We start from the raw sequence: 26,497 nt of genomic DNA on the forward strand, positions 1-26,497 counted from the left end.
AAAGGACTGTCATGTAAAAGGGAGTTGGTCTCACTCTGCACTGCTCTGGAAGGCAGAATTAAGAGTAGTGGATAGATGTCACAAAGTAAGGCACGTTTGGCCTTAGTGTGAAAAGAGCTTTCAGACAATGCGAGCAGTCAAGTAATAGGCTGGGCTTCTGGAAGGCAGTGATTAATCTGTCACTGGATTCCAGAGGAGGCAGAATATGAAGATAAAGATGGGGTTCAGACACTGGGACTCTGCGAACACTCTCGGCCTTTCCTTTCCTGAGTGCCTTTATTGAATGCACAAGAGAATAATTTTGCAGGGCGATTTCTGTCTAGCCAGGGAGAGAAGTATCTTCAGGTGGGAGAGGGCCAAGGATGTGAGGAGTAGTTTGGCTGGGATATTCAGGGGGTTATGTAGATTCAAGCAGGAAAGGCATGCTAGGGCTATTTCAGAGATGACCTTGAGTGCCAAGCCAAAGACTTTGGAGCTATTTGGTGTGCACTGGCAGTTATAGATAGTTCCCAGTAGGATGTTGGCACCATCAAAGTATCCCCAGTACTTAGACCTCTACATGGCAAGTGTTCAATAAGTGTTTGTTGAAGGAATTCACTAAAAGATCATAGCTACGATCGAGGAGAATTAATCTGTCATCTGAGTTTTGGTTGGGGATGGAAAGGAAGGTGCTTAAGTAGGAGATAAGAAGAACCTGAAGAAAGGAGATGATGCCAGGAGCCATCTTGCCTGTGGGATTGACTGGATGTGTCAGGTGGACAGACGGGGAGGAGGTAAAGGGGATTCCGTGAACTTCAGTCTGGTGACCAAAAATGGGAGTGACATTCATAAAAATAGGTTCCTTGTAGTTCTGACTTGCGCATATGAAGGTGAGGCTTTGGGTTGGGGCATGCCCCAGTCATGGGTCTGGGTGAGCAGTCTTCATCTGCTCTTCCCCCGGCGGTCTGTCACTCAGCACTTATTCACACATTATTTGTGGTTCTCCCTGGGACCCGGGAGGTCGCTGGGGAGAGTCACTGTCATGATGATCAGATTGATTTGCCTGGTAGGACTTATTCCTGTGGCTTCTGTAAGCCACGCCTCTTCACATGATTTTCCTGTGCACTCATAAGGTGTGTCTGGTGTGTTAGCTGTCACAGCATGTAAATTCGGAGGCCCTTTGACCATTCTTCCCCGTTTTTCCATCTGGGTAACACCAAAGCTCTAATTTCTCAGGCCATTGCCGCTCTGCAGCTCCTTTCCCAGGGCCAGCGGGATTGTGGACTGACAGGTCTGCGCCAGCACCGTGCGGGCCTCTGCTGGACTGCTACTCTCCCTGGCCTGTGGATGGCCAGTCTCTCTTCTGCCCTCTAGACGGCTACTCCGGCTGGGAGTGTGGGGACTGAGGGGGACAAGGACACTCTCCAAGACCTGTGCCTTCCAGGAGCTTCATTGTACAGAAAAAACACTCTTCCGTATCAGGATATGTTTTTGTCAAAACAGAAAAGAATTGATTACTCTTAGCGTTTATTAAAATGTGACTTGAAAGAATTGTAGTTGGCCCATTATGTAAGCCATTTAGTATTTCAAAGGAATCATGTCTCTGAGAGAAAGGGCAAGCACTTTCCTTATAAAGAAGAATGGCTTTATAAATGCAAAGACCAACACATCGAAGTCGGTGCCCTGCTGTAGCCTGCTTCCAGATTTATACGGATTTAGGAAAACAGCTGGGTTTGGAAGGTTTTGTGTGTTTTCACTTCTCCCTGACTTCTGACAAACCGGGTTAGCACTGCGGCTTCCCCATTCAGTTCTCCTCCTGGGGAGAGCTGCTTCTCCGGCCTTCTGCTTTGGATGGATGTATTAATTAATTATTTGGTCTAATGAAAGCAGTTCACCTCCCACATGCCATTGCAGCATGCTTTAGATTTCAAATTAGCTAATTTAGGGGGCGGTCACTATATCTTCACAACTTTTGAAGCATTTTATGTCTTCAAACACAGCAAAGTTGGTGAATTTTTCAGCATTGCTATAAATGGAAGTTTCTCTCTTTCATGTCATTGAAATACATTTTTCTCTAACATTTTCTCTTCATCTTTGGGATTATCTTGACAGTGTCTAAGGCAACCTGGTAGCATTTTACCAAAGAGAAGTTAGGGTTTACGGGAGTTGAGGGGAAGGGGCTGTTTCTGTTGCTGCATGCCGAATTATCTTCAGATGTCTAAAAGAAACTTTTGTGCCCTCGGAGCTAGCCTCTGCTGACCTTTGCAGCATCAGCACTGGCTGGCTGCTTTCTAATACGTGATAACTGATCTTTATCCACTTTGACTTAACTGTAAGGAAGTTTTGAGGTGTGTGTGTCTCTGGGGGCGTTTTAAAAGAAAATGAAAACAAAACTCTTTCTTGCCTTGAATTCAGGTGTTTGGAAACCTCTGGGCTCCCAGCCTGGACAGAGCTGGGCACCCCTTGGGGCTGCCTGCTGTTCTCACTCCAGAGCTGTTCCCAGGGAAGTGGGGGAGTACTGAAGGTTGGATGGAAAGGGGGACCCAGGCCATTTTATTTGACCTCTTGAGGCCCTTTTAGGAGCTTGTTTTATAAACAAAGAAACTGAGGCTGGTGTGAGCACATTCTCAGAACTCAGTGAGAGCAGGTTGTTCTAAGACATGCTCTGAGATCAGCCCACGTGGCAAGGGCTCTGACTCCTGGCGGAGAATGCCGGGTGGTGGGAAGCGTACAGGCTCCACTTTCCGGTTGAGAATCTAAATTTCATAGGAAAAGCTGGAGGACTTTGATGAAGATTCTGATAAAATTAAGAAACTTTGGCCCCTCCAGGGCACCCCCTGTAAGCACTGTCTCTTCCTCCAGGAGTTTTACATCAGGTCTCTTAGCTGTACAGTGGGTCTAGTAATTCCTTCCTTGAGGGATGCTGTTAATATTACTTAGGTGATTTGCCACCTCGTATGCATGCTTACTCTGAGCCTGGTGCTGTGCGGGATGCGCAGCATATTCTCTCCATTTTGATTTGCAGAGTGGCTAAGGGTTTGGGCCCTGTAGTCAGACAGACCTGAGAAGTAAAATCCAAAGAGTTTGGATTTTACTTTACTAGCTGTCAGGTCGAGCTAGTTATTTCAGCCAAAATCATACCCATCTCATTGAGTTTGGGAGGCTAAGAGAGGGCATTATCTCATTCATTGAAGTAGAGGGAGGCCTGATAAGATGCTTTCCCAAGGTTTTTCAGGGCTGTGGAGGCCTGTGGGCAACTGCACAACTTGCAGGCTTCTGTGGAGCAAGGGGTGTTTCCCTAGGATATCAGCTGCGTAGTGTCATAACTGGTGAGCATACCTTGTGTGTCTGGGATTCGTCTAGGGGTTTGCATACACCCTCTTGCGTAATCCCCCCAATAGCTGCACAGGGCTAGTATTACTAGCTACACTCTCATATGCTGAAGCTGGCTTAGAGTCTGTCTCAGTGGTGGAGCCAGGACAGGAGCCAAGACTCCGGTCACAGACTCAGAAGACTCTCCCCAGGCCATGCTGTAGTTGTGTGATAACCGGGTTGAAATGCAGTCACGTTATGCTTGGGTTAGGGATTGATTGGGGTTAACTTTGCTATGGCTTTGCCTGTCAATCCTGGTGCTATTGGATGCCATTTGGCTGTACTAAGGACAAACAGTATCCGTGTTTGTTCTCTTGTTCCTGCTTAACTTCAGCTTTAGTGCTGGGGACCTACACACTTAAGAACTGGGACATTGTTATCAGTCAGGATTCCTGCGCCTCTTGGGTTTGTGAAGAAGCCACCGTGTGGTAACAAGAGATCTGCTGTTCCTGGATTTCTTTCTGTCCTCTTAACATAGACCCTTCCAAGTCTCACAGATGTCAGGGGTTCTTGAAAGCAGGAAATATTCTGATCTTTTCCAAGTGGCTGCATAACTGATTCTTGTAAAAAGACTTAAAAATGTTCAAAGATGACTTTTCTGCTTAAACCTTAGGATAATAAATCCTTATTAAACTGCTTCTTGACTTTTTAAGGAAGATAATTTCTCTTATACATTTTTGGGGGCCAAGTTTACTTTTTCCCCTTTTTTGTGTCTATTCACAGTCTTTGGCTTCATTAAAATCTGACAGTCAACGTCTAGGTGGTAAAGTGGCAGCTGTCTTTTCTTGAAACCATCAGTCTTTCCCTACCCAAAGTCTCTCCCAGCCTTCTTTCTCTTCTTTGTGGAGGAAAGTTTGTTATGAAGAATTATTAGGACCAGGAGGACAAAATCAAGAAATGCTGACATATCCTGTTTTCATCAACTCCCCCTTTTATTTTATATTTTTAAAGTCATTGTTAGACATTAACCAAAGCCATTCACCATTTTCAGGTCCTGAGAGCAGCATTTCTCCACGCTGCCTTGTAATGTCGCCATTTCCCTGACACGATTTGACCAGAAGACTCTCCCAGTTAACATTGGTTCTCCTCTGAAATAATTTAAACCTTCATTTACTGGATATAGCCATTTCTTCAAATTTCTTCTTTTTTAGTATAGGGAAAAGTTTTTTTCCACGAATGAAAATGACTTTATATGTATCACTATAAAAGGAATACATGCCCATTATTAAAAAAGAAAATTCAGAAGTATAGAAAGGGATAATGAAGAAAGCAAAAATCACCCATAATCCCACTACTTACAGATAACCACTGTTAATTTTGTGGAAATATTTTGTGAAACCCTCTCACACAGAAGGGTTAATACAGATATGCTGTTTTTGTTTATTTGCTTTAAAAAAAAACCTTAACAGTATGTTGTGAGCATTTTTCCATGCCTTGGAATATAGAACATAGTAATTTTTAATTTTATGTTGTGTGCATATATATGTATTTTATAGTGATTTTCAAACTGAGCATTTACAAAGAAAAAATGGCAATTCTTGGGTGTGTGCAGTGTGTTGGGCAGTATGTTAAACACTTTACAGGAATCGTTTCATCGAATTCATTCCTTTGTCTGGGCTTGTATAATAGCCTCCTTACTAATACTCTTGCTTTCAGTCTCTCTGCTTTACAACTTATTTTTCCTACAGAAACCTGAATAATCTTTCAGGAATGCAAATGAGATCATATTGCTCTCTGCTTAAAGCCCTCCAGTAGCTTCTCATTTGACTTCAACTACAAGCCAGATGCCTAACTGAGATCTGGCCTGTGTCCCAGCACCCCCTCATAGCCACATTGGTCCATCTTTTTCTTGAATATGGCAGTCTGTTTCTACCACAGGGCCTTTGCACTGCTTTCTAGTTCCTCTGCCCTGGGACATTTGGGTAATTCATTTTCCTTTCTTTCAGGTCTCAGTTTAAATTGATTTTCAGTGAGGTGAACCCCATAGCACATGTACATTGTAGAAAATTTAATTTAGCAAAGTATAGAGTAGAACATGTTAGCTATAATCCACTCTTCAACTTTTTGTAATTATTTTCATTTCATTCACTCCATTTATTCATTCTTTTGACAAATATCTGTAACATGCTGGGTATATTGTACTGGTGTTTGGTGGGTTCACAGTATTAAAAAAGACAGTTTTGATTCTTGCCTTTTTGAGGTCTATTGGGGCATTAATCCTTACATGGAAGAGGCTGCACAGTGTCATAGTTAAGAGCTCAGGCTCTAGAGTCAAACAAGCAGAATTAAAAATTTTTGGTTCCAACACTTACAAGTTGTGTAACTGTGAGCTGGTTACATTCTGAGTCTCAGTTTTCCCATCACTATTAGCCATCTATTTCTGCGTGACAAATCACCTCAAAATGTAGTGGCTTAAAACAGCAAATATGTATTACCTCACAGTGTCTGCAGGCAAGGAATTGAGAAGTGGATTAGCTGGATGGTTCTGGTTTGTGGTCTCTACTGAGATGGCAGTCTAGATGTTGGCTGGGGGCTGCATCGTCTGATGGCTTGACTGGGGCTGGAGGAGCTGCTTCCAAGGTGGCACCCTCACAGGGCTGGCAAGGCAGCGCTGTTGGCAGGAAGGCTTGACTTCTTGCACATGGACCTCCCCCAGGCTGCTGTAAAATGAGCATCATAATGGCACCCCTGTCCTTGGTTTTTACAGTGAGTTGTAAATGAAATAATACATATAAGGTGAATGAGGAAAAGCCCCCAGAAATAAGCACTCAGATATCTTAGTTGTGATTATGTGTTGTCATTACCACCACTACTACCTCTTCTGCCAGCATGAGGGGAGAATGAGTCTAACGTAATGGGAGCAGGAGGAGGGCAGGAATGGCTTCTCTGAGGAGGAGACATTAAGCCAGGACTGGACTGATGAGCAGGCTTTGGAGAGGTAAGAACATTCTAGGAAAAGGGACAGTTATATAAAAGTCCTGAGTGGGCAGACCGATGAGTGGAGACAGTTTTGGTGGGGAGTGGGGCAGAGGCCAGGTCAGGGCCAGCTCCAGAGGCCAGGATGTGGTCATCATTGTGCCCTGTAGGGTGATTTTCTTCTCTAGTAGTATAGCTGAGCTTACCCAGAAACCAGTGGAGAAAGTAAGGGCTGAGCTCTTTGGAGTGCATTTATCCTGTGAAGTGAGACTTTTGTGTACCATGTATCTCCCTAGAGCTTTTCAAGTTGTTTTGTTGCATTACTTCCGATAGGGAACATATATCTGGGTCTTCTGGTTCAGACCAAATTCTGTTGCTTGTCATTTCTCATGTTAAAGTTTCCCTCTTCCATTAGGGCAATTATATGCTTTTCTTTTTTCCAGTAACTTTGGAAATCTGTACAGATTGCCCATTCCTTGTGGCACACTATTTCCTTGTGCTTATTGTATGTGAGGTCAAATATATTCTGTTTTGTGTTTCTGACACCTTGGGTTTAGAGTGATTTGATCATTTTAGAGGATACGAGTAGAGTTAGTGGTGAGCTTCATACCTGTCTGCCTGATTAGCCAACCATTCCAAAGACTAAAGGTCTCCCACCTCTTTTCTTTTGGGCCAGAATTACCCATGCCCATATTCAGAATTTGTTACCTTGACAAGGTAATTTTTTATTTTTAAACTTGAATGATATGCTCTCTGGAATTCTAGGCCTTTCTGAAAATATATACAAACATTCATGTGTTCACATGTTCTTTTGTTTTATTTTGGTGAGGAGGTCCATAGCCTTTATCAGCATAAAGGGTGGTTTTTAGATGTGCGAGGAGAGGCTTTGTGTGGTTATGACAGTACTACAGCCAGCAACCCAGGGGAAACCTGGGTGCTACTCACTCACTTCTCTGCAGTTCTTGTAGGAGGAGGGAATACTGTGTAAAAATGAAGCAGGATGGAAATCATGTATGATAGATCTGGATATGCCACCACTTAATTCTCCTAATCCTCTATTGATGAGCACTTAAGTTGTTGGAAGTTTTTCTCCCTAGAATTTTCTTCATGATCCATTTTTGTATCTTCTTATCATTTACTTAGGATAGATTTCTAGAAGTAGGATTTCTGCATCAAAAGAATAGGTACACCGAAGGCTTTTGATACATAATTATGAACTGCCCCTCTGGCAGGTGTTTCTGGTAGATCCATTTACCTGTGTGCTGACAATAGCAGATCAGTATTTCTTTCTTTGTAAGGGAAGAAATCCAAGTAATTTGGTGACCTAGAGCCATAATTCGACCTGATAGCCCCTGTGTTTCTAATATGCCTCTTAGGTCCCCCAAGAGCCCTTTTTGCTTTCTTCTTTGTGCCACAGTTTTAGTGCTTTAACCAATGTTGAAATTTTTGAAAGGTACATGAATCTATTGGGGCATAGTCTGGCAGGTTTTCCCAACCCTGGCACTGACCCAAGGAATCACTCATGTGTGTTGGCCTCGTGTAAAAACCGTTCATCAGCAGAATTAGATAAGGAAACTGTCACAAGATTTGGGTGTTGGTCTGCTTTTGAGTGCTTCCCCAAGGAGAGGCAAGATAAAAAAGCAAAGAATTGGGTGAATTCATCAGATTGTATTTGGCAGAATGGAGCCCAAGTGGGTGCAGGTCATCGCCCACAAGTTTCCCAGGGTCCTGGAGAAACTGCTGCCCAGGAGCTTCCGAAGTGCGGGCGCCAGGGTTGTGGCATGCATTGGTGCACTCTGAAGAATGTGGCCCGTGGCATTCCACAGACACATACCAAGCACACTTGACCTCCCCCGGCACCCCCTGCCAGCTTGCTCCCTGTTGTGCTGAACAACCAGAGCAGCCACATGACCACAGCATGGAAAGTGGGTCTGGCCAGGCACAACAGATACTTTCCTGTTGGCCCAGGGGGAGAAATGATGGTTGCTGACAAACTTGTGAGTGAGACCTTGTGAAAATAATGGCTGGATTGACTCTGGGTCTCACAAATTTAGGAAATGAGGATCATATTCTGAATCCTCCTGAAAGAAACAGATAACATAACATCTTAACTCTAATATTTTAACTCTAGAATTTGCTCATTGCCAAAGTAATCTGTTATAAGTTATTCTACACAATGTGGGCTCTATTTTGTGTCATATTGGGCCTAGATAATTTGTTCCTTCCCCTGCTTTCAAGTATAACCCACCCTTCGTATTAATTACCTATGTTAAAGTGTAGTAAAAGCATTCACCACATGGTGGCACTCCCTTAAAAAAACGAAACAAAAAATTACAGGTCAGCGTTGAGTTTTCATTGAGTCAGCTGGAGTGCCAACTTATGTTCTGTATATTTGTGTTTTGAGTTTGGGGGGACAAAAAGGGACATAGAGTTCTGTCATTTTATTGGCTCAATAAGTTATGTAGATGTAAGAATACAGGAACATTTGTTCTTACTCCATGTGACATTCATTGTACATTAACTGATGCTATACTTTTAAAATGTTTCAGGTATCTTACTCAGAAGCTTGTTTGCTTAACGGGAAAAAAATAACATCTACCATGAAAAACTCATAGATGTTTCTCTTTCAAACATGGGTATTTAAAAGTTGTCTGGTAATTGCCATGGGGAGTACAGTTTTAACATTTTAGTTGGGAATTGAAGCAGCTTAAGGATATGAAATGGATATTTCTGAGCATTTGTTGCTGTGACTGACCGGGTTTAGGTTATTTACATCAGAATGTCCGTCTGGTTGGCCCTTGTGCATCTTTGGGAAGGAGAGGAGATATCACCCATCATACTAATTTTGCTTTAGAATTTTCACTCCTGCATATGTTCATTGACTCATTTGGCAGCTATTTACTGTTTGTTTGCACAAGCATAAAGCATTGTGTTAGAGCTGTGAAGAATCAAAAGATGGTCCTGATTTTCAGGAATCGAATAGAGAAGGAGAAACACCCAAACATTTAATTCAAACACTAGGGATTATTTGGTTCACTTTAATAACATGGGTAAAAAGAATTATAGTGGTTCAAAAGAAAGCCAGACCGCTTCTCACTAGGGTGATTGGTGGGGGGAGATGAGGGGAGAGACTGGGCATATGAAAAGGCCTGGAGTAACGGGGTAGAATTTCACCCCACCGCAAATTTAACTACTAAAAGGAGTAAAGGGTACAGGAAGAAGACACAGATGTGGGCAGAGGGAATATCCTGAGCAAGAGCCCGAGGAAAGGGAAATACAAGGTCCACAGGGATTTGAATATGATCCAACTCTGTGTGCTCACCTAAAGGGTTTCATTGTTGAAGGATTTGGGTGGACTGGGGAGATCACGACAGAACCTTGTTTGAATTTACTTGACATCTGTAGTCTGGGAAATTCCAAGAAAAGAAATTATTTTAAAGAGATCGTAGGTTGGTAGAGTTCCCGGATACTTGGCAGAAGTCATTACATATTCTCTTTGAATAAACCTACCTTCATCACAGCCATAGCTCAGGATTCCCACAGATAAAACCTCTCCAGAGGGACTCTCTTGTCCCCTCCTGGCGTGAACTGGGAGCTCTGTCTTTTCACTTTATCTCTAAATAAAAGCCTGTACCTTGCTCTCCTAAAAAAAGAAAAAAAAAAAAAAACCTCTCCAGACATGAGATGAGAATCCAAAACTTAAAAACATAAGGAAACAAATAACCATGAACAAGAGAGCAGGATAAAAGAGCAGCAGAACTATATGGAGCTTTAGATATTAGAATAGAAAACAAGACTAAAAACCTTATGAAGAAAGGATCAGAATTGGAAAAGTACTGAAATATATAATCAGTGAAATCTCAATGGACAGGTTTAAAAACAAGGTAGACATAGTTGAAGACAGATTTAGTAAATTGGGGGATAAAGCTGAAGAAATTACACAGATTTCAGCACAGGAAGGTAAAGATGAAGAATAGGGAAACTAAATCTAAAGAAATGGAACAGCATGAGACGATCTAAAATATCTATATGAAGAAGCAATATTTGAGGAAGTAATGCTAAAAATTTCCAAAAATATTGAAAAACATGAATTTTTAGATTTAGGAATCAGAGCAAACCCCAAGTAGAATTTTTCTTTCTTAAAGGCTTATCCAGCGAATTGGAGTATAATAGTATAATAAACACCAAAGACAAAAAGATCTTAAAATCAATCAGATAGAAACGGATTGCCTTCAAGGAACGCTATTAGACTGGAAGCGTCACTTCTCCGCAGCAACACTGGAAACCACAAGACAGTGGAATCATACCTTAAATCGCTGAGAGAAAATGATTACCAACCTAGAATTTTAAACTCAGTTAAAATATAATTTAGTAATGAGGGAATAATAACATTTTCAGATACACAAAAACTGAGTTTTACCTCCAACAGACAAAGGAACTTTTATACTTTAAAAAAGGGGAAGATGACTCCGAGAGGGAGGATGTCTGCAATGTAAGAGAAGGTCTGTGTGATGCACAGAAGGCTAGACCAGGAAGGTATGGCTATGCTGAGACAAAGGAGCTCAAACTTAAGAGTCCTGGTTTTACTCTGTTAGGCCGGTCTAGGTGTCTTCTGTGAAGTTTGAGTTAAGTAAGCTTTCAGGTAACCTTAGTTAAGAAGTTGTGGTAATTGATTTCGTGAGGTCTTCAGAGGCTGCACTTTGGAGGCCAGGCTGGTAAGTGGAGAAAGCCCTGCAGGGGCTGGGCAGTTACAGGACCTGGCAGACAGCTGCAGAAGCAGTGAAACTGGGTCTCGTTCTTAGAAGGGGCTCTTTGTTTGTATTAATATAATAGTTGCCTTCCTGGGTCTTTGTCTTTTTTCTAGGTTTTAAGAGATTTCCTTGACTATTTTTCATTCATTTTTTAATTAATTTTTTTATTTGGCAGTCATATTTTTAACTGAGTTCTCTTATTTTAAAAATCTTTCAAACCATCACATTCTTGCTTTCTGAGCATGTAATTTTTATGAGTCTCTCTGAGGGTATGAATTAACATGGCTTTTTTTGTTTTTGTTGTTTTTAAAAATTTTCTCCAGTTTCCTGAATTATCTATTTCCTTCAGGGTTAATCTGTCTGTCTTGTCTTTTTCTGTGATGCTCTAGGCTTTTCTCGAAAGTATGGTGATCAGATTGTCCATTTGTACTGAAGAAAGTGGGAATTGGAAGGTTGATGGGAGTTCTCCATGCGTGGGTGGGATTATAAATTGGTTGGTTGTATTTCTGGACTGATGAGTAGGGCAATCAAGAAACCCTCCTGAAGGGCTTACTTCCACTGGGCCGCTGACACGCCACATGAAGTACTCTCCGGACTGCCCTTTATCTTCCTTAGAGGGGTCCCCTGCCTTACAGGAGGTGGGTGTCTGCGAGTGGGGGGAGTGGCCCAGGTTGTGTTTTGATTGTCTCCTGTTGCATATACAGACTGACAATCCTTGGTCCCCCCCCATGTCTCATTCCCACTCTCCATTCCACTTGCATCTTCATATCCTGGGTTCTTCCTGGCAGACAGGCCCCCTCTGTCACCTGCTCTTTCAGGACTCTCCTCGACTGTGATTTCCTTGGCTCGGCTCTGCCTCGTGATGTAAATGACCATCCATTTCCAGATTCCAAAGATGTGTTGCAATTCTCATATGATGACAACTCCCATTCTGTCCTCGTCATTGTGGATTTAGATTTTTAAATAACTTCGTTATAACTTTACGGGGTCACTGGCAGGAGAGGAAATATCTGCCCATGTGCGCAGTCCACGTTTCTGGGCTCTTGCCCCAGAGACTCAGAGTCATTATTTTAACACCTTTGACGATTATGGGTTACTGCTGATAGAGAGTAATTAAGAGGCCATTAAGCCAAATATATATTTTGTCCTTGAAAATTAAAAAAAAAAAAGTTTGTGGTAAATAGGGAAGAGAAAACTTTCTAGTTAATTGAGAATTATGATTAAGTAGGATTTAAATATATATTGTTGAGAACTATGACTTTTTTTTAAAATCTAAGGATTAATTTCTAGTTACTTGTTCACAAAACAGCCCCCCTGTGTGACATGATAACAGCTGTTGGCCTAAGCAGCTGTCAGGTGAGTGAAAGCCCATCTGGAGCGAGATCTGGAGTGATGGAGGAGCAGTAACAGCATGGAGAGGGGCCTGCCGTTTGTTGGATGATGCAAGTGGTGGTTATGGCAACGAAGATCAACAGATGGAGAAGGAGAGATACTGGAAAAGCAGGAGCACATTTTAGTAATAGTCATTACTCAAAATGGCAAAGTTGTTTACTATAAAAATTCCATTCTTCTTTGCCTCTTTTCTGCCCTTCGCCAGCTTTACTTTATTATAGAGCCTGCTGGTTTATGGCACAGTGCAGTATGATTTCACCTCTAAATGCAGTCTGTAAAGTCCTGAGACAGAGCAAAGACTCTAGTCCCCAGTGGTAAGTCATGAAAGGACTGTTAAACCCTTTATGTTTGTGGAGGGGGAGCTCAGACGTTTATAGAGAGAAATAGGTTTGAAGTGGTGCATTTGATAGTGAAATGCCTTGAGGAAGCAAACATGGCCACTAGAAGAAAAACAACAATATATACACCACATATGTCATCTGGTCTGTGGGAAGTTACTGGGGGGTTTAAAACAATGTCATATCTTGGTGCTTTTAGGTGGCTCATGCCTTGGTAAGGATAAAATAGAAATATGGTGAAATTGCATTTGATCTTCAGAGGTACTACTGACAAATCCTGACCTTGAGTTTGATTACTAGAAGTTTTATTATATACAGATGTTCGGCCATTGTATTATTAGAGCCCACTCTGCTTTCTGACACCACAGATGCCTTTTATAATTTGAGTGTTCTCAAAAAGAACAGTGTGTGAAAATGAGCAGCCCCAAATGTAAACTACTTTTTAAAAAAGTAAACACATTTTATGTTGGCTCATCTGGTTTTTGGCTGTCCGTTTTAGGAGGGAAGCTGTAGGGCCTTTTGGAAATATGGTGAACCAGGTAATGCTGAAGCTATCTGGTTACAGCCAGGCAGATGTAGCCTTGTTTGCCTTCATCCTGTTGCTCTTGATCTTAGGGCTGTCTCCGTCTGACCAGTCCCAAAGGAAACCTCTTTCAGCTTCAGTTTCTGGATTCTGCTCACCTCATATTGTTACTTGTATCAGGTCCTTCCTTGCCTTACAGTCTTTGTACCCACTATTTCTGAATGAATTGTTCCCTCCGCTTTCATATCTCAGACTGTCCTCTCCCTGGCTAACACCACCTCATCCTCCAGTCTCATCGTACCTATCACATTCACAGAGACCTTTCTAGCCTCAGTCAGATTCTCTAGCACCTGTGTTAGTCCTTGTTGGCAGTTTCCATACTTACAATGAACCCTATTAGTGTGGCAATTGTTTAAAGCCTCCCTCCTTCACTAGATGGTAAGCTCCATGCAGGGAAGGGCTCTGACTGGCTTGGTCAGTCTGCTCTGTCTCCAGCACCTGCAGGAGCCTGGCACATGCCAAGGGCTGATGCTGTTCATTCTGAGTGGTCAGGTGGATGGTCTGTCTTTGCTAGTCTTGTCAGTTATCCACTTATGCTCACTGTCTTTGGAGGGTGCAGATAGGACTGATTTTGGGGGGTGAAATGAGCCGTTCGGTGTTGTCTCTACTAAGACTGAAGAAATAGTGTTACAGCCAACTGTCAGTTATTTCTAAAAATGGGGTAGGGTAGGAGAGCATGGATCATTAAAGTTGCTTTCCCACTCCCCATGATATTTTTTTTTAGATAAAATGATTAAAGGAAGGAACTCAAGGTGTGTGGGATACCTACCACTGGAGAAATCTGAGCTAGTTTTCTTGTTTCCATTCTCTTCTTACCATATGACCAAGTCCAGGAAAGTAGATTGGCCTCCAAGTGGGCAGTGAAAGTGGATATGAGATCCCAAATAGGATGGGCAAATTAAGGAAGGATTTAGAAAAAATGGTCTAGTTATTTTACCAGTTGAAGAAAGTGACCAGCGCATGATGAAGCTGAGGATGAGGAGAATGGCGTCCTCATCACCTGCTTGCACCTGGCAATTTTGCCAGTGGTGCCTGACTGGTCTGCTGGCTCCAAAGGCAGCCTTTGCCTGGGTATATTCACAGTCTGTTTTGAAGTTGTGCAGAGAAGCTCACTTGCGTCATTCTGAAGATGCAGTGAGTCAACGCAGTCCCCAGGGAGCAGTAATGGCCTTAAACAGAAACTTGGAATGAAAAATAGCTGTAGATTTAAAGACATAGTACTTTCTTCCTATGACTTCATTTGGTAAGATTAATTCACAGAAAACCCTCCTTTAATGGCGGACCTTAAACACTTGTGGAATGATTTTCTCCTTCATTTTTCCTGCTTAACTTATAAAAATAGGATACACAGTTAGGTGCTTGTTTGGGGGGAGTCTGCTGAAATAATTCTCCACCACTCAGCTTCCTTCCTTTATGTTGACATGCACTGGGATTTTCAGTGGAGAAGAAAGACCAGAGAAGAATCTTCGCATTTAATTTTAACCATTGGCCATATTTATATATATTATTTCAGCATGAATTTTAAATTGATATCTTTTAATAGAATTACAGATAATATCCTCTAACAAATATCAAGGGGATTATCCAAATTCCTACTTGGAGGTATCTTTTATTATACTAGCAGATTTGCCAGCTGCATCATTATCTATGAGTGTGTACTGAAAGTATATTATTTTGGCTTATTTTGAGATTAGAAAATTCCCAGTGGAATTTTTCACTTAGCCACCCGAATCTGTATTCCTTTTTTTCCTCTGGTCTCCTAAACAAGCTTCTGAGCAGGAAATGAAAGAGGAGGAGGAGACAATATAGAATAAAAGACCTGCATGAGGAATGCACACTCTACTATGACTGTGTGTGTGTGTGTGTGTGTGTGTGTGTGTGTGTGTGTGTGTGTGTGTGTGTATGAAGAAAGTCTGTGATTTCATTAATACCTGCCCTTATTGTGGAGCATAGTGGTATTTTCTATTTTGCTTAATTTTTTAAAAATGCTGGCTGTGATTTCCGAGTGAATTCCAACACTGAGCACTGACCAAGTTTGACGAGGTTAGTAGTATGAATAGTGTGGGCTCCAGAGTTCGCCCACCCAGGTGTAGGTCCTGGGCCTACCCTGACTCGAGGGGGATCACTCAGTTACTGGGTTACCCCACTAAAGCTCTGGCTCCCACGCCTGTGAAATATGGCGGTGGTCATACCCACCCACCCCCTAGCATTGCTGAGGCCCGTGGAGAGAGAATTTGCTAAGTCTGAATGCGGCGCCCGCACAGCACCTGAGGTGACTATGGGCTGCCGCGGTGCTGCTCACACCCCTTACTATGGTGCTGTGCTGGTTTCCTGGGGATTTGTGGAATTTCCTCCCCTAAGGATATTGAGAAGGATAGATTATACTTGTCAAGGGCATTGGTTATTATTTTATTTTATTAATGTTTTTATAATGAAAAATTTAAAACCTATAAAAAGCTGAAACATCGTGCTAAGGACCACCAGTATATCCCTCACCTAGATTTACCAACTCTTAACACTTGCTTCACCCTCTCAGTATGTCTCTTTACAGACAAATACTTCCCTTTTAGTAAACCACCTGGAAACTGGCTACAGATTCATGGTAGCCAAGAACAAGGACATTCTCTTATATCACCACAGCACCTTTCACACACATCAGGTCAACCTTAGTGCAATAGCATTATTTAACATGCAGTCCATTTGCAAAATACCCCAAGTCTCAGTAACATTTTACACACGAACCATTCAAAGAATTTAGGTTGAACTAGATGGCCTGTGAAGTTCCTTATGAATCCAAAGACTCCTGCAAAGTTGGAAATAACCACCCCTTTGTCTCCATCAGGTCCAGGGCACTGTCTTGGTCTGCCCTTCAGTTATTCACCCCGTGGCAGATGTCATGGCTCTTGACTTGGTTTCTTTCCGTGGGGTGGAGAACTTCAGAGTTCTTTTCTTACCACGCAGAAGCTAAGGGAGGCACAGAGTGCTACCACTCAGATCCTCTCTCTGCCTTGTGTCACCATGGTACGCCACCATTTTTAAGTCTGTGGCCACCTATGTTAGTATTGAGGGGGAGTTTTGGTTAGGAAGTGGGGCACAAGCCCGTTATTTCACCCTCAGTCTAACTACCAGTCTGCCATCCCTTCCCCTCACTATCTGTGCCAGTTACCAGCTTATTGCCTCTCATCTCTGAATCCATTCTTCTTTGCACTGCTTTGTGATGTGGGATCTGGACTCTGTAAACAGTTCTCCTTTGCCAGCTGGCTTAATGTTAGGCTTTGTCAGTGGAGGGTGTTAAAGGGACACGTCAAGGCCATAGTGGGAGGAGGGGCTTCCCCTCCTATTTCCAGCGTGCACTGATTCTTGGGGGTGGGGTGTTCGGTGGACCATGTGCAGGATGCCCAGTAACACTCAGCGGCCCTCACAAACCACCCGGCAGGCCGTGCTGTGGACCAACTCCATCCCATTCACACTCTCCAACAAGTTTCTCCACCATGTGGCAGGCACGTTCGTGGACCGTCTCTGGATTTCTCTCTGGCAAGTGTCCATCAGCAGGCTGTGTGCTCCTGTGGCACTTTGCCGTCTCTGAAGAGGTCTGCATCTCATCTTTGCGGGGGAGGAGAAGCTCCTCTAAGTTCTTAGTTCCTTCCTTACCTGTTCACCCTCAGCTCTAGCTGTGCGGTGCTTGGCCCTGGGTGGTTTAGGGCAGTGAGGTACTGGCATGTGGTGTGTGAGAGCTGGAAAAGGAGGTGATTCAGAGCACATGCTTTGGGATTGTGGGTGGGGCGGGGATGTAAACAACTTTACCAGTGTGTTAGTTAGCCCTGTAATTAATGAGTACCGTATAAGCAAATACAGAATTTAAGACACACAGTTGGAAAAGCCTCTTTGCAGTTAACAACTTTTGTTAGTTAATTATTTATGTTAAGTTTTCTTTGTTCAAATCATTGGTGTGGTTTCTGTCTCTGCTGGATCCTAACTGACACATTTCTTCTCAGAATTTTGCAGGGAGCTGAAGTAAAAAACACTTGTTTGACTGTGTTCTTCTTGCCCTCTCCTCTTCACACTGATGTGACTGGAGGGCTGAACCTTCTACTTCTTTCTGTTGAGATGGAGCTCCTCTTCTGTTATTTCCTCCCTCTTTAGTGCCAACTTGTCAACACAAACTGCTGCAGTGAAAACATGGCATATTTTGAAGTTAGTCATTAGCTTAAAAGCTGGTTATCATATAGTAATTTAATAAGTAAAACTAATTTGGATCAATCATGATAGAGGAAAAGAGAAGAAATGGCGAGTCAGAATTAAAGACTAAATTACTACTTTTATTGATACTATTTTTATATTTTGAAGCTCAGTTATTAGGTGCATACACATTGAGGATTGTTATGCTTTTTTGTTGAATGGACCCCTTTACTATTATATAATATCCCTGGTAATATTCCATGCTTTAAAAAGCCTGTTTTGTCTGATAGCCACTTCAGCTTTCTTTTGTTAATGCTTCCATAGCACAGTTGACCCTTGAACAATGTGGTTAGAGGTGTCAACCCCCTGCCACAGTAAAAAAGCCATGTATAATTTGATTCCCCAAAAGCTCAACTAATAGCCTGCTGTTGACCAGAAGCCTTACTGAAAACATAAAGTCGATTAACCCAAATTTTGTATATTATATACTGTATTCTTACAGTAAATTAAGCTAAGAAAATAACATGTTTTTTCAAATTGTCACAAATCTCAAAAAAATTTTCCAAGGTTCTTATTGAAAAAAATCTGCACGTAAGTGGACCTGCAATAGTTTGAATCTGTATCATTCAAGGGTCAACTGTATATCTTTTTTTCATCTTTTCACTTTTAACCATCCTATATTATCACCCTAGTGGTAAATTGCTGCTGCTTTTTACTTGGAGCCGGGCTTATGGTAGGGGGCCAGGGAGTTTCTTAGTTCTGTTAGTCCTTAGTCTTAGACATGTCCTTGTGCCTGGGCTCCAGAGGTGGGGCTTTCTTAGCATTCCAGCACTTCCACTGTCTGTGGCTCCTGAGCTCTACCTTCTGGATGTTTGTCTGTGTGTTGGGGAGTGGGGAGGGAGAGATTTTGGGTGGGGTAGAATTTCCCATGTGTCTCTCCTTCCCAGTGGTACCAGACTTCTGCTCTGTATCAGGGCAGGATTCAGCTGATGGTGACTGCCCTGACACTCTCCACTTCTCTGCCGCCACCACCCTGCCCAAATTTTAGGGGCAGGGAGGGTTTCTTGCCCCTTCCTTCAGTGGATAAAGGCTTTTACATTGTACGGGAGAAAGGTCCAGAAATTGGGCGAGACTTTATTATAGTCTAGTGTTGAGGGAGCCTCTCTGTAATTGCTTGCTCTGCCCCCAGTATTTCTTCTTTTTTTTTTTTTTTTTTTGTTTGTAGATAATTATTTTTTATTGAAGGGTAGTTGACACACAGTATTTTTTTTTTTCCTGGATAATTATTTTTTATTGAGGGGTAGTTGACACACAGTATTACATTAGTTTCAGGTGTACAACACAGTGATTCAACATTTATATACATGATAATTCTAGGTACCAGCTATCACCATACCAAGTTGTTACAATATTTTGATTATATTCCTTATGCTATACATTACATCCCGGTTACTTATTTATTTTACAATTGGAAGTGTGTACTTTTTTTTTTTTTTTTTTTGTGAGGGCATCTCTCATATTTATTGATCAAATGGTTGTTAACAACAATAAAATTCTGTATAGGGGAGTCAATGCTCAATGCACAATCATTAATCCACCCCAAGCCTAATTTTCGTCAGTCTCCAATCTTCTGAGGCATAACAAACAAGTTCTTACATGGAGAACAAATTCTTACATAATGAATAAGTTACATGGTGAACAGTACAAGGGCAGTCATCACAGAAACTTTCGGTTTTGCTCATGCATTATGAACTATAAACAATCAGTTCAAATATGAATACTCATTTGATTTTTATACTTGATTTATATGTGGATATCACATTTCTCTCTTTATTATTATTATTTTTAATAAAATGCTGAAGTGGTAGGTAGATACAAGATAAAGGTAGAAAACATAGTTTAGTGTTGTAAGAGAGCAAATGTAGATGATCAGGTGTGTGCCTGTAGACTATGTGTTAATCCAAGCTAGACAAGAGCAATAAAACATCCACGTATGCAGAAGATTTCTCTCAGAACAGGGGGGGTGAGGTTCTAAGCGTCACCTCTGTTGATCCCCAATTTCTCACCTGATGGCCCCCCTGCGACTGTGCCTGTCTTAGGTTGTTCCTCCCTTGAGGAATCTTACCCGTCTCTGGCTAACCAGTCATCTTCCGGAGCCATACAGGGAAACGTAAAGTTGGTAAGTGAGAGAGAAGCCTTATTGTTTGAAAAGGTTAGCTTTTTAATTCTTTGCATATTAATGCCCTGTGGTTTCTATGCCCAGCATTTGTCTTGAGGTATCTTTACCACTTGGAAGAATTATGATACTCGGTAAATTTGATATGAGGCACGAATTCTATTTAAGGGTTGTGATTAGGAAGGAAGAAGAAAAGCTATAGAAGTAGCAGGCGGAAGAAAACATGGGAAGATTGATTATTTCTTTGACATATCTTCTTGTAGAGTAACTTCAGCATGTATAGGTTTTAAACTACTAATTAAATTGCGCACACACATTAACATAATAGGAGTATAGTTACATAACCAAAGCATACCTGTAATTACCATCCATCTCCAGTGAAACCAAGAAAACCAGTTAGGCACCTTAGGCATTTGTGAAAACTTATCTATGATATGGTGGATATTGTCCAACTGAACTTGAACAGTCTGAGAGAAATCAGACAAATTAAAACAACCCATTCCTGGGGACTGTTCACATCCCTTATGTTCTTTTAACAGTAAATAGTTTGTAGTTGTAAGATTTTGGAGCGCTACAATTTGCACTTCTCCTAATTCTTGGTTGAGTTCCAACAGTATAGATCCAGTCAAATTTGTTGTTTTACTGTATGCACAGGCCAGCTTAGATATCTCCTTCCTCATTCCCATGGCAGGTCCAGGAACTGGTGGGATGAGTGCTTCTACAGCTGTAGCAGTGCGTGGATCTTTGTTGGGGTTTTTTGATGATCATCTTCTGGCATGAGTCTTCCAGAGGGTGCAGATGTTGGAAGTTCTTTTTCATATCGTATCTTAGTTCATTTTCGGGGTAGCCCAATTAGGCTTTGATCCTCTGTATAAACACAAACAGACCCTTTGCCTACACTTTTATATGCCCTTTATACCCTTGTGTAGAACTCGTTGGAGGTTACCACACAGGAACTGCCCTTTTTTTTTTTTTTTTTGCTTTGTTTTTGGTATCACTAATCTACACTTACATGACGAATATTATGTTTACTAGGCTCTCCCCTATACCAGGTCTCCCCTATAAACCCCTTTACAGTCACTGTCCATCAGCATAGCAAAATGTTGTAGAATCACTACTTGCCTTCTCTGTGTTGTACAGCCCTCCCTTTTCTCCTACCCCCCCATGTATGTTAATCTTAATACCCCCCTACTTTTCCCCCCCTTATCCCTCCCTACCCACCCATCCTCCCCAGTCCCTTTCCCTTTGGTACCTGTTAGTCCATTCTTGAGTTCTGTGATTCTACTGCTGTTTTGTTCCTTCAGTTTTTCCTTTGTTCTTATATTCCACAGATAAGTGAAATCATTTGGTATTTCTCTTTCTCCGCTTGGCTTGTTTCACTGAGCATAATACCCTCCAGCTCCATCCATGTTGCTGCAAATGATTGGATTTGCCCTTTTCTTATGGCTGAGTAGTATTCCATTGTGTATATGTACCACATCTTCTTTATCCATTCATCTATTGATGGACATTTAGGTTGCTTCCAATTCTTGGCTATTGTAAATAGTGCTGCGATAAACATAGGGGTGCATTGGTCTTTCTCAAACTTGATTGCTGCATTCTTAGGGTAAATTCCTAGGAGTGCAATTCCTGGGTCAAATGGTAAGTCTGTTTTGAGCATTTTGATGTACCTCCATACTGCTTTCCACAATGGTTGAACTAACTTACATTCCCACCAGCAGTGTAGGAGGGTTCCCCTTTCTCCACAGCCTCACCAACATTTGTTATTGTTTGTCTTTTGGATGGCAGCCATCCTTACTGGTGTGAGGTGATACCTCATTGTAGTCTTAATTTGCATTTCTCTGATAATTAGCGATGTGGAGCATCTTTTCATGTGTCTGTTGGCCATCTGTATTTCTTTTTTGGAGAACTGTCTGTTCAGTTCCTCTGCCCATTTTTTAATTGGGTTATTTGCTTTTTGTTTGTTGAGGCGTGTGAGCTCTTTATATATTCTGCACGTCAAGCCTTTATCGGATGTGTCATTTTCAAATATATTCTCTCATACTGTAGGGTTCCTTTTTGTTCTATTGATGGTGTCTTTTGCTGTACAGAAGCTTTTCAGCTTAATATAGTCCCACTTGTTCATTTTTGCTGTTGTTTTCCTTGCCCGGGGAGATATGTTCAAGAAGAGGTCACTCATGTTTATGTCTAAGAGGTTTTTGCCTATGTTTTCTTCCAAGAGTTTAATGGTTTCATGACTTACATTCAGGTCTTTGATCCATTTTGAGTTTACTTTTGTATATGGGGTTAGACAATGGTCCAGTTTCATTCTCCTACATGTAGCTGTCCAGTTTTGCCAGCTCCATCTGTTGAAGAGACTGTCATTTCGCCATTGTATGTCCATGGCTCCTTTATCAAATATTAATTGACCATATATGTCTGGATTAATGTCTGGATTCTCTAGTCTGTTCCATTGGTCTGTGGCTCTGTTCTTGTGCCAGTACCAAATTGTCTTGATTACTATGGCTTTATAGTAGAGCTTGAAGTTGGGGAGTGAGATTCCCCCCTACTTTATTCTTCTTTCTCAGGATTGCTTTGGCTATTCGGGGTCTTTGGTGTTTCCATATGAATTTTTGAATTATTTGTTCCAGTTCATTGAAGAATGTTGCTGGTAGTTTCATAGGGATTGCATCAAATCTGTATATTGCTTTGGGCAGGATGGCCATTTTGACGATATTAATTCTTCTAGCCACGAACATGGGATGAGTTTCCATCTGTTAGTGTCCCCTTTAATTTCTCTTAAGAGTGACTTGTAGTTTTCAGAGTATAAGTCTTTCAATTCTTTGGTTAGGTTTATTCCTAGGTATTTTATTTTTTTGGATGCAATTGTGAATGGAGTTGTTTTCCTGATTTCTCTTTCTGTTGGTTCATTGTTAGTGTATAGGAAAGCCACACATTTCTGTGTGTTGATTTTGTATCCTGCAACTTTGCTGTATTCCGATATCAGTTCTAGTAGTTTTGGGGTGGAGTCTTTTGGGTTTTTTATGTACAGTATCATGTCATCTGCAAATAGTGACAGTTTGACTTCTTCTTTACCAGTCTGGATTCCTTGTATGTTTTGGTTTTGTCTGATTGCCGTGGCTAGGACCTCCAGTACTATGTTAAACAACAGTGGGGAGAGTGGGCATCCCTGTCTAGTTCCCGATCTCAGAGGAAATGCTTTCAGCTTCTCGTTGTTCAATATAATGTTGGCTGTGGGTTTATCATAGATGGCCTTTATTATGTTGAGGTACTTGCCCTCTATTCCCATTTTGCTGAGAGTTTTTATCATGAATGGATGTTGAACTTTGTCAAATGCTTTTTCAGCATCTATGGAGATGATCATGTGGTTTTTGTCTTTCTTTTTGTTGATGTGGTGGATGATGTTGATGGACTTTCGAATGTTGTACCATCCTTGCATCCCTGGGATGAATCCCACTTGGTCCTGGTGTATGATCCTTTTGATGTATTTTTGAATTCGGTTTGCTAATATTTTGTTGAGTATTTTTGCATCTACGTTCATCAGGGATATTGGTCTGTAGTTTTCTTTTTTGGTGGGGTCTTTGCCTGGTTTTGGAATTAGGGTGATGTTAGCTTCATAGAATGAGTTTGGGAGTATCCCCTCCTCCTCTATTTTTTGGAAAGCTTTAAGGAGAATGGGTATTATGTCTTCCCTGTATGTCTGATAAAATTCCGAGGTAAATCCATCTGGCCCGGGGATTTTGTTCTTTGGTAGTTTTTTGATTACCGCTTCAATTTTGTTGCTGGTAATTGGTCTGTTTAGATTTTCTGTTTCTTTCTGGGTCAGTCTTGGAAGGTTGTATTTTTCTAGGAAGTTGTCCATTTCTCCTAGGTTTCCCAGCTTGTTGGCATATAGGTTTTCATAGTATTCTCTAATAATTCTTTGTATTTCTGTGGGGTCCGTCGTGATTTTTCCTTTATCGTTTCTGATACTGTTGATTTGTGTTGACTCTCTTTTCCTCTTAATAAGTCTGGCTAGAGGCTTATCTATTTTGTTTATTTTCTCGAAGAACCAGCTCTTGGTTTCATTGATTTTTGCTATTGTTTTATTCTTCTCAATTTTATTTATTTCTTCTCTGATCTTTATTATGTCCCTCCTTCTGCTGACCTTAGGCCTCATATGTTCTTCTTTTTCCAATTTTGATAATTGTGACATTAGACCATTCATTTGGGATTGTTCTTCCTTTTTTAAATATGCTTGGATTGCTATATACTTTCCTCTTAAGACTGCTTTTGCTGTGTCCCACAGAAGTTGGCGCTTAGTGTTGTTGTTGTCATTTGTTTCCATATATTGCTGGATCTCCATTTTGATTTGGTCATTGATCCATTGATTATTTAGGAGCGTGTTGTTAAGCCTCCATGTGTTCGTGAGCCTCTTTGCTTTCTTTGTACAGTTTATTTCTAGTTTTATGCCTTTGTGGTCTGAAAAGTTGGTTGGTAGGATTTCAATCTTTTGGAATTTTCTGAGGCTCTTTTTGTGGCCTAGTATGTGGTCTATTCTGGAGAATGTTCCATGTGCACTTGAAAAGAATGTGTATCCTGTTGCTTTTGGATGTAGAGTTCTGTAGATGTCTATTAGGTCCATCTGCTTTACTGCGTTGTTCAGTGCTTCCATGTCCTTACTTATTTTCTGCCCGGTGGATCTATCCTTTGGGGTGAGTGGTGTGTTGAAGTCTCCTAGAATGAATACATTGCAGTCTATTTTCCCCTTTAGTTCTGGTAGTATTTGTTTCACATATGCTGGTGCTCCTGTGTTGGGTGCATATATATTTAGAATGGTTATATCCTCTTGTTGGACTGAGCCCTTTATCATTATGTAGTGTCCTTCTTTATCTCTTGTTACTTTCTTTGTTTTGAAGTCTATTTTGTCTTATACTAATACTGCAACCCCTGCTTTCTTCTCACTGTTGTTTGCCTGAAATGTGTTTTTCCATCCCTTGACTTTTAGTCTGTACATGTCTTTGGGTTTGAGATGAGTTTCTTGTAAGCAGCATATAGATGGGTCTTGCTTTTTTTTTTTTTTTTTTTTTTTTTAATAATTATTTTTTATTGAAGGGTAGTTGACACACAGTATTACATTACATGAGTTTCAAGTGTACAACACAGTGGTAGAACATTTATATACATAATTCTAGGTTCCAGCTATCACCCTACCAGGCTGTTACAATATCTTGACTATATTCCTTATGCTATACATTACATCCCTGTTACTTATTTATTTTACCATTGGAAGTCTGTCCTTTTTTTTTTTTTTTTTTTTTGTGAGGGCATCTCTCATATTTATTGATCAAATGGTTGTTAACGACAATAAAATTCTGTATAGGGGAGTCAATGCTCAATGCACAATCATTATTCCACCCCAAGCCTAATTTTTGTCAGTCTCCAATCTTCTGAGGCATAACAAACAAGTTTTTACATGTAGAACAAATTCTTACATAATGAATAAGTTACATAGTGAACAGTACAAGGGCAGTCATCACAGAAACTTTCGGTTTTGCTCATGCATTATGAACTATAAACAGTCAGTTCAAATATGAATACTCATTTGGTTTTTATACTTGATTTATATGTGGATACCACATTTCTCTCTTTATTATTATTATTTTTAATAAAATGCTGAAGTGGTAGGTAGATACAAGATAAAGGTAGAAAACATAGTTTAGTGTTGTAAGAGAGCACATGTAGATGATCAGGTGTGTGCCTGTAGACTATGTGTTAATCCAAGCTAGACCAGGGCAATAAAACATCCACGTATGCAGAAGATTTCTCTCAGAACGGGGGGGTGAGGTTCTAAGCCTCACCTCTGTTGATCCCCAATTTCTCACCTGATGTCCCCCCTGCGACTGTGCCTGTCTTAGGTTGTTCCTCCCTTGAGGAATCTTACCCGTCTCTGGCTAACCAGTCATCTTCCGGGGACATACAGGGAAATGTGAAGTTGGTAAGTGAGAGAGAAGCCTTATTGTTTGAAAAAGTTAGCTTTTTACTTCTTTGCATATTTATGCCCTGTGGCTTCTATGCCCAGCATTTGTCTTGAGGTATCTTTACCACTTGGAAGAATTATGATACTCGGTAAATTTGATATGAGGCACGAATTCTATTTAAGGGTTGTAATTAGGAAGGAAGAAGAAAAGCTATAGAAGTAGCAGGCGGAAGAAAACATGGGAAGATTGATTATTTCTTTGACATATCTTCTTGTAGAGTAACTTCAGCATGTATAGGTTTTAAACTACTAATTAAATTGCGCACACACATTAACATAATAGGAGTATAGTTACATAACCAAAGCATACCTGTAATTACCATCCATCTCCAGTGAAACCAAGAAAACCAGTTAGGCACCTTAGGCATTTGTGAAAACTTATCTATGATATGGTGGATATTGTCCAACTGAACTTGAACAGTCTGAGAGAAATCAGACAAATTAAAACAACCCATTCCTGGGGACTGTTCACATCCCTTATGTTCTTTTAACAGTAAATAGTTTGTAGTTGTAAGATTTTGGAGCGCTACAATTTGCACTTCTCCTAATTCTTGGTTGAGTTCCAACAGTATAGATCCAGTCAAATTTGTTGTTTTACTGTATGCACAGGCCAGCTTAGATATCTCCTTCCTCATTCCCATGGCAGGTCCAGGAACTGGTGGGATGAGTGCTTCTACAGCTGTAGCAGTGCGTGGATCTTTGTTGGGGTTTTTTGATGATCATCTTCTGGCATGAGTCTTCCAGAGGGTGCAGATGTTGGAAGTTCTTTTTCATATCGTATCTTAGTTCATT

The 26,497-nt window shown here is 41.1% G+C and overlaps 1 protein-coding gene and 1 long non-coding RNA gene across 4 annotated transcripts in view; one reads left to right on the forward strand and one right to left on the reverse strand.

Moving 5' to 3' along the window:
• The window catches only part of ABL1 (ABL proto-oncogene 1, non-receptor tyrosine kinase), a 149,851-nt gene that overhangs the window by 17,568 nt on the left and 105,786 nt on the right, over window positions 1–26,497 (forward strand). The window lies entirely within an intron of this gene.
• LOC130683058 (uncharacterized) overlaps window positions 1,210–26,497 on the reverse strand; it is a 56,268-nt gene continuing 30,980 nt past the window's right edge. The window contains exons 2-3 of the long non-coding RNA XR_008996670.1: window positions 15,925–17,497; window positions 1,210–15,874 (exon numbers count right to left, since the gene is read on the reverse strand). This is a non-coding gene — a long non-coding RNA (uncharacterized LOC130683058). The remainder of the gene's footprint in view (window positions 15,875–15,924; window positions 17,498–26,497) is intronic.

Source organism: Manis pentadactyla, chromosome 3 (assembly GCF_030020395.1).
Source record: "Manis pentadactyla isolate mManPen7 chromosome 3, mManPen7.hap1, whole genome shotgun sequence".
Lineage (NCBI taxonomy): Eukaryota > Metazoa > Chordata > Mammalia > Pholidota > Manidae > Manis > Manis pentadactyla.